Source organism: Musa acuminata, chromosome BXJ3-4 (assembly GCF_036884655.1).
Source record: "Musa acuminata AAA Group cultivar baxijiao chromosome BXJ3-4, Cavendish_Baxijiao_AAA, whole genome shotgun sequence".
Lineage (NCBI taxonomy): Eukaryota > Viridiplantae > Streptophyta > Magnoliopsida > Zingiberales > Musaceae > Musa > Musa acuminata.
Genome location: NC_088352.1, coordinates 11,322,919 through 11,331,808, shown reverse-complemented (window position 1 = coordinate 11,331,808; position 8,890 = coordinate 11,322,919).

Genomic DNA, 8,890 nt, shown 5'->3' with positions numbered 1-8,890 from the left:
AAGAACGACAACAACTGATACGGAGCAACGAAGACAGAGCAGGAGATTAAATACTTCACTCCAAAGCCGAAACACTGACGACCACAACGGCAACGAGCAATACCAGACCAAGGCAGAGCTTCTTGGATGGACGCCTGGGCGCTTCCACAGGAACATTGGCTCGGAGGTCTAAGAAGTAACGCTTGGGATCAAACTCGAAGGTGGCCCGAGGAATGCGCAGGCCCTTCCTCCCGGGAGCCTTCATTGTCTTGCCGGCTTCGCGAAAGAAGAAGCAGCGGCGGCGGCGGAAGAGGGAGGCGGGGTACGTAACCATCTTGAAAGCTCCTTTGAGGCAGTAGGTGAAATCCTTTATCACGATGGAGGCTACAAAGCCGATTGTGTTGAAAGCTCCTTTGAGGCAGTAGCTGAGGAAGACGAGCGTCAGATACAGCAGGATTGTTGCCAGGACCAGTTGAACCAGGATGCGCAACGCCTCGGGGCTGGCCGCAGCCGGCAGAACCCCGTCCAACTTCCCAACGAGGAACCCTACAACATCGCCCCGTAGCTGGGAAAGAAGGGGTAGCTTCTCATTTTGGGGCTCCGATATCAACTCCCAGTAGGACTTCACTGCTCCCTCTGCTTCCTTTACCTTCCTCGATGAAAATTGGAGCAGCTGAGGTAGCTTCTCCCACAAGGTCCCCTGCATGCTCTCCGCCACGCCTTTTGTTTGCTCCAACTTGTCCCGTAAACTAGAGGCCAGTTTTGCATCATTGATGCCCTTCAGCGCTCCCTCGGCTTCCTTCATCATCTCAAATAAGACATTTCTCAGTCCCTCCATTCCTCTTTCTCGCCTCTCCTGTCTTCGCCTCTCTTCTCCTGTCTTCACAAGATAAAAGACTAAAGTGGAGGAAGTAGCGTGGGACGACAAAAAGTTACGAATATTTTTCCATCGAAAGCTGGAGTGGTCTTCGGCTTTTTGTAGCCGATGGTGAAATGGAATCGACGACTCTTAAGCGACGCTTGGTTTTTCTTCGAGACCAAGCATCGTTTAAGAGTGTGTGCCTTCATTGTCGGTCAACGGACCTGTTCATGATTGACTGGATCTGCGGGAGGTAGCAGAAAAAGGGTTATCGAGCAGTGTTTAGTAACTGTGGTGTTTCTTCCCTTCACAAACTGTTAAATGCAATGCTTCCCTCTGCGTGCTGACTCAAGTGACGAAATTTATACAATTAATTAGAACATTATAATTCTAACTTTATAATGAGTTTGATGGAAAAACAAATATGAAAGGGTGATCGTAACATGAAAGGAAAAAGTTTTCGAGAAGAAAGATTCTGTTATTGATTAATAAAATTGATTTTGATTATCGTAAGTTTTTAAAATACTGGTTTAAATAATCATGCGCTCTAAATGGATCCTTCAAATTATTTTTACTCAATTTTTTTCCTAATTTCTTGAAACTCATATGAGTATTTGATTTTTATATAATATTAATATTATCTACTTAATCTGTAGAGCGTGATATTTTTTTAATCATATTATTTTAGAGTGAAAGATTAATATACTTTACTTTGGTTTTTTTTTTCTTCTAAATCTTATACTGTGATTTGCTTACTATTTTGTTACTAATTTGATTGACCTACATTATTAGAATATTTATAATTTATTTGATGTTAAATTATGTTCACATATAGAAGGAAAAAAAAAAGAAGAAGATTCTGGTGCTTATCACTTCTACGTATTCATGATTTCATATTTAATCTTTTTTTAACGAAATAATATTTTAAGATTATGTGGATTATTCTTATTATGTGAATCAAATGGAGGATCCAAATAGCTTTGTGTTCAAATTAATAGCAATCAGTTATTTTATTCAAAAGCTTAGAACGAATGATTGTTAGGATCGAGAGCACTAAGAGGGGGGGTGAATTAGTGCAGCGGAAATCTTTTAGCGATTAAAAACGAAAGCTGCGTTCGTTAGATAAAAATCAGTTTTGATGCAAAAGCCGATTCTAAGATAACTTATGATTAAGTGCAGTTTACGTCTAAACACAGTTTACGTCTAAATGCAATTTGCGTCTAAATGCAGTTTGCGTCTAAACGCAGTTTTACGTCTAAACGCAGTTTTACGTCTAAACACAGTTTACGTCTAAATGCAGTTTTACATCTAAACGTAGTTTTATGTTTAAAAGTAGTTTACGTCTAAAACACAGTTTTAAGTCTAAACACAGTTTGCGCAGTTTACGTCAAAAACACAGTTTTACGTCTAAACACAGTTTGCGCAGTTTATGTCTAAACGCAGTTTTTACGTCTAGACGCATTTTGCGCCTAAACGTAGATTTACGTCTAAACGCAGTTTCAAAGGGATCTGAACTTAGAAACTCGATCGTAAAAAGCGCAGAAGACAGTTTTGCAGAATCAAAACGTAAACGTAAACTGTAATGTAAATATCGTATGAAAACACTGATTTACGTCTGAATGCAGATTCGGAAAGATCAGCACTTAGAAACTTGTTCGTAAAGGCGCAAAGAGCAGAAGCTATGTAGGTGGTTTGCAGTAATGATAAAGTGCTCAAAATAAACGCAAACCAGAGATTTAGAGTGGTTCGGTCAGTCTTGACCTACTCCACTTTTGGCTTCCTCCACCGACGAGGTCACCGACGTCAACTAGGGGCCTTCCTTCAATAGGCGAAGGCCAACTGCCCTTTTACAGTTTCTCTCCTTTTGACAGGCTTAGGAGACAACCTTTACAGATCCTTTCTCTCCTCTCTTTACAACTCAAAACTTGAAGAACAGAAAGAGGAGAACTTTAGGACTTTACACAAATTTGAGCTCTTAGAATCACAGAAAAGATCAGGAATTCGGTGTGGATCTGTATCTTTTCAGTGCTGAATGGGTGGGGTATTTCTAGGCCCTAACCCAATTCAAATTTGGAGCTCAAAACGATCAAATCCCGGAATTCCTAGATCAGGCGGTTGCACCTCCTGACTGGAGAGGTTGCACCACCTGGCATAGCTCGAAGACTGAGCCCAGGCGGTTGCACCTCTCTGTCAGGGAGGTTGCACCGCCTGAGTCTGGCTCGGAGACTGAGCCCCAGGCGTTGCCACCTCTTGACTGAGGCGGTTGCACCTCTTTGCCAGAGCTCGAAGACCGAGCTCAGGCGGTGCCACCTCTCTGTTAGGGAGGTTGCACCGCCCAGTCTAGCTCGAAGACTGAGCTCAGGCGGTGCCACCTCCTGGCTGGGGCGGTTGCACTGCCCAGTCTCGCTGGAAGACTTAGCCCAGGCGGTGCCACCTCCTGGCCTAGGCGGTTGCACCTCCTGGTGCAATCAGGGTCCGAATGGTTAGCTCCATTCGGCCCAATTTCGATTTTTCAGGGGCCCAATTGCCCCAAGATTAAGCTAATGGGATCACCTCCCATTTTCTAACTTAATTAACGTGCTAACTACGATTAAATCTAAGACAATTTCTGCAGCTTTGCTTCGGTGCGTCAATCGCTTCTTCCGGCGAGTTTCCGACGAACTTCCGTCGATCATCCGATGAACCCTCGGTGATGCTCCTGCGGACTTTCGGCAAACTCCTGGACTTTGCGACGATCCACTTGGCAAGTTCCGATGAGCTTCGCTTGGCAAGCTTCTGGACTTCTCGGATCTGTTCTCGCAGAACCTCCGACGACCGTCCGAACTTCCGTCGAACTCTCGAACTCCCAACGTGATCATGAACTTGACTCCGGCGCAACTTCTGCTGCTTGTCTAACTTTCATCGTAGTTAATCCTGCACACTTATCTCAACACATAGATTAGACAACAAATGACAATTGACTTCATCATCAAAATCCGAGATTCAACAATCTCCCCCTTTTTGATGATGACAATCAATTGATAATGGAGTTATCCTTAACTCCCCCTGTCTATATGCCATAGTTGAGATAAGTCAACCTTGAATTCAAGACCTAAGAATTCAAGTGACGTATTGATAAGTTAGATCAGTTAAACTTATCAATACTTCCATCATGATACTCGTCATGATGTATCTCTTCAAAGATGATGTCAAGGCTTGACATACATCATCAAGTTTGTATGAATGTGTTTGTAACTATTCATCATGTAGTTTGAACATTATCATATAAAGCTGTGAAGTACTATTACATGGTGCACACATTTGAAATATTCTAGCAAGTTTTGCATTTTCTTCACATGATATGATATCAACTCAGGGCATAATGCAAACTTTAGCACATGTTCATATATCTCTTGGTGATGCAAGGATGACATAATCATAACAGTGTTTATAGCATCACTCATAGATAAAGTATGACACAGATATAATAATCATGACAGTGTTTATCAATTCATATATTTCTCCCCCTTTGTCATCAATAAAAAGCATAGTAATTATGATACCACGAAACATAATAATATTGCTTTGAATACTTCTTCCCCTTTTTGTTATAATCCATTGTATACGTAAAGATATTACACATGAATCACTTCATCAAATCTATTTCAGAAACTTATTTTTCATGAAAGTGTACGAGAAAATCTGTTTCATAGCATTCTAATAATGAGATGTATTCGGACAAGATATTATCATGAAGACAAAACATTTCAACACATGTTGATCATTCAATAAGGTCCAAAAAAAAATTTAACAAGTTTATCTATTCGGACACATCAACATTCCTAATTCTCTTCGAATGAAATCAAATTGTTCTTCACTTAGAGGTTTTGTAAAAATGTCAGCTAGTTAATGTTTAGTATCAATGAACTCTATGGTTATGTCATGATTAGTGATATGATCTCGTATAAAGTGATGTATAATATCAATATGTTTTGTTCTTGAGTGTTGTATAGGATTCTTAGTTAAGCATATTGCACTCGTGTTATCACATTTAATGGGAATATCTTTAAGACTAACTTTGTAATCTTCTAAAGTATTTTTCATCCATACAACTTGTGCACAGCATGCACTTGCTGCAATATATTCAGCTTCGGTTGTTGATAGAGCAACCGAGTTTTGTTTCTTAAATGACCAGGAAACAAGGGCATGTCCTAAAAATTGACATGATCCTTATGTGCTTTTTCTATATAGTCTACAGCCAGCGAAGTCCGCATCAGCATAAGCTGTTAACTCAAAATTTTCTGATTTTGGGTACCATAATCCTAGATTTGTGGTTCCATTAAGATATCTAAGTATTCTTTTAACTACTTTGAGATGAGATATCTTAGGGTTTGATTGAAATCTAGCACAAAGTCCTACACTGAACATGATGTCTGGTCTGGTGGCAGTGAGGTAAAGTAAACTTCTTATCATACCCCTATAAGTTTTTTTATCAAAGCTTTCTCCATTTTCCTCAATTTCTAACTAAGTGGAGGTGCTCATAGGAGTGTAACTAGCCTTTGAGTTGTTCATATTAAACCTTTTTAATAAATTCATGGCATATTTAGTTTGACTAATAAAGATGCCATTGCTTAGTTGTTTGATTTGTAAACCTAAGAAGAATGTTAATTCTCCCATTAAGCTCATTTCGAATTCAAGACTCATAGTTTTAGCAAAAGATTCACAAAGAGATTCATTTGTTGAGCCAAAGATAATATCATCAACATAAATATGAACAATGAGAAAATTATTTTCAAAATTCTTGATGAACAATGTAGTATCAACCTTGCCTTTTGCAAAATTATTTTTGATAAGAAAAGAACTAAGTCTCTCATACCAAGCCCTTGGGGCTTGTTTTAAACCATAGAGAACTTTAGTTAATCTAAACACATGATTAGGGAGGCTATTATTTTCAAATCCAGGAGGTTGTTCAACATAAACTTCTTCGGAAATAAAGCCATTTAGAAAAGCGCTTTTAACATCCATTTGAAATAACTTAAAATTATTACTACTAGCGTAGGCAAGGAGCATCCTTATGGCTTCCAATCGAGCCACAGGTGCGAAGGTTTCTTCGTAATCGATACCTTCTTCTTGGTTGAAACCTTTGGCCACTAATCTAGCCTTGTTTCTAACCACGATACCATTTTCATCTTGCTTGTTTCTGAAAACCCATTTAGTACCAATAACTAAATGGTCATTTGGCCTAGGAACAAGCTTCCACACCTCATTTCTCTCAAATTGATTCAATTCATCTTGCATTGCGATAATCCATGAATCATCTTTCATGGCTTCGTCAACGCATTTGGGTTCAATTTGGGAGAGAAAGGCGGCGTTTGCACAAAAAGTTTTAAGAGAAGATCGTGTTTGAACCCCCTTTGACGTGTCTCCTAAGATTAGCTCCTTGGGATGAGCATCTACATACTTCCAATCCTTGGGTAAGGATATTTCGGGAGTGGATGCATCCAAGTTGCTAGTTGGAGAAGGGGTTTCATTTAAATTCAAGGAATCAAAATTAACATCTTCGTCAAGATCATTTTTCGTGATTTCGGAAATCTCATTGAAAACAACATGAATGGATTCTTCGATAATTAAAGTTCTTTTATTGAAGATACGAAAGGCTTTAGAAACAGTAGAATAACCAAGAAAGATTCCTTCGTCGGATTTAGCATCAAATTTTCCTAAGTTGTCCTTTTCATTTAAGATAAAACACTTACACCCAAAGACTTTAAAATATGAAACATTGGGTTTTTTATTGTTCCATAACTCATAGGGAGTTTTGGTTAGTAGAGGTCTTACTAGAACTCTATTCAAAATGTAGCATGCAGTATTTACGGCTTCGGCCCAAAAATATTTGGGTAGGTTATGTTCATTCAACATGGTTCTTGCCATTTCTTGTAAATTTCGATTTTTTCTTTCTACAACTCCATTTTGTTGAGGATTTCTAGGAGTAGAGAAATTATGGTTGTATCCATTGAGTTCACAAAATTCTTGGAAATCATAGTTTTGAAATTCACCACCATGATCACTTCTAATTGATGAAATCATAGACCCTTTCTCATTCTGAACAAGTTTGCAAAACTTGGTAAAAGATCTAAGGCATTCACTTTTCTATTTTAAGAAGTAAGTCCATGTGTATCTGCTATAGTCATCCACGATGACGAAGGCGTATTTGCTACCTCCTAGGCTTGATGTGGAGATTGGTCCGAACAAGTCCATATGGATCAATTGTAAGGGCCTAGAGGTGCTTATTTGATTTTTAGATTTGAAGCTACTCTTAATTTGTTTACCTAATTGGCAAGCATCACATACATTATCTTTGATGAACTTGATATGAGGAATTCCTCTTACAAGTTCTTTGGATGATATTTGAGTGATTAGTTTCATGCTAGTATGACCTAATCTTCTATGCCATATCCAATCATCCTCATTCAAAGCAGAAAAACACATTTCATTACACAAATCATTGATGTCAATAGTGTATACGTTATTTTGTTTCAATGCAATCATAGATATGTTTTTGTGTGGTTTTTCAATGATGAAAGCATTAGATTCAAATCTGATAATATATCCTTTATCACATAATTGACTAATGCTCAAGAGGTTATGTTTTAAACCATCAACTAGCAAAACATCTTCAATAGAGAAGTTGGATTTGTTACCTATGGTTCCTTTGCCAATGATTTTACCCTTGTTGTTGTCTCCGAAGGTGACATATCCTTCGTCTATGCTAGTGAGCTTAGAGAATTGAGATGGATCTCCGGTCATATGCCTTGAGCATCCACTATCAAGGTACCATCTCTTGCTCCTAGCTTGCGATGGTTTAGTTTTCTACAAAAAAGGATGATTTTTAGGTACCCATTTGCTTTTGGGTGCCTCATAAATAGATCTACATTTTCTATCATGTTGCATAGAATTTGTCATGGTTCCTTTAGGAACCCAGATCAATTTGTTTGGACTTATTTTCTTGAATGGACAACAATGTGTCTTGTGTCCAGATTTACAACAGAAGTTACATTTGTCTTGATGTCGAATATGTAAGATGGAGCCTTTTATGAAGGTGGTTGGATTTTGGTGAGGACTTCTCACGAATCCAATTCCACTTCTTTTTGGAACGTGACCCTTGTTCGTAAGGATCATGTTCAATGACTTGCTACCAACCTCGAATTTCTTCAAGGTGTCCTTAAGTAGCACGTTTTCCTTTTGGAAGGTTTCTAGATCATGGCATTTTATGCATGAGTTTAAACTATCATGATGTTTAGCATTTAACTTATCGAAATTACAAATAATACTATCATGCTCCTTTTTTAGCAATTTGTATTTACTACTGATAGTCTTGCACTCATCAAATAATTCATGGAAAGCATTTAATAATTCATCGAATGATAAATCTGCCTCTATTGAATTTGTTACCTCATCTTCGATGGCCATTAAGGCGTAATGAGCAACTTGCTCGGTGTTGGACTCCTCTTCTTCGGATGCGCTCGAGTCATCCCATGTTACTTTAAGCGCCTTCTTCTTCGATGTTCTTTTTTTGAATTGGGGACAGTCACTTTTGTAGTGTCCCAGCTTTTTGCATTCATAGCAGATTACTTGGTCCTTCTTGGGTTCAAGTTTATTTTTTGCATCATTTTTAAACTTGTTTATTTTAAAAAACCTTTTAAACTTTCTTGTTAGAAGTGCCAAGTCATCATCACAGTCCTCATCACTTGAGTTTTCTCTCAAGTGGCATTCAAAAGTTTTAAGTGCCATATCCTTCCTGTTCTTTGGAAGGATGTCTTCTTGCTCTTCATGAGCTTTACAAGTCATCTCATAGGTCATTAATGACCCGATTAGTTCTTCAAGAGGAAAATTGCGCAGATCTTTTGCCTCTTGAATAGCAGTTACTTTTGGATCCCAACTCTTAGGAAGGGATCTTAGTATCTTATTAACAAGCTCAAAATCTGAAAAGCTTTTTCCGAGTCCTTTTAGACCGTTGACGACATCCGTGAAACGGGTAAACATGTCGCCAATGGTTTCACTCGGTTTCATCCGGAA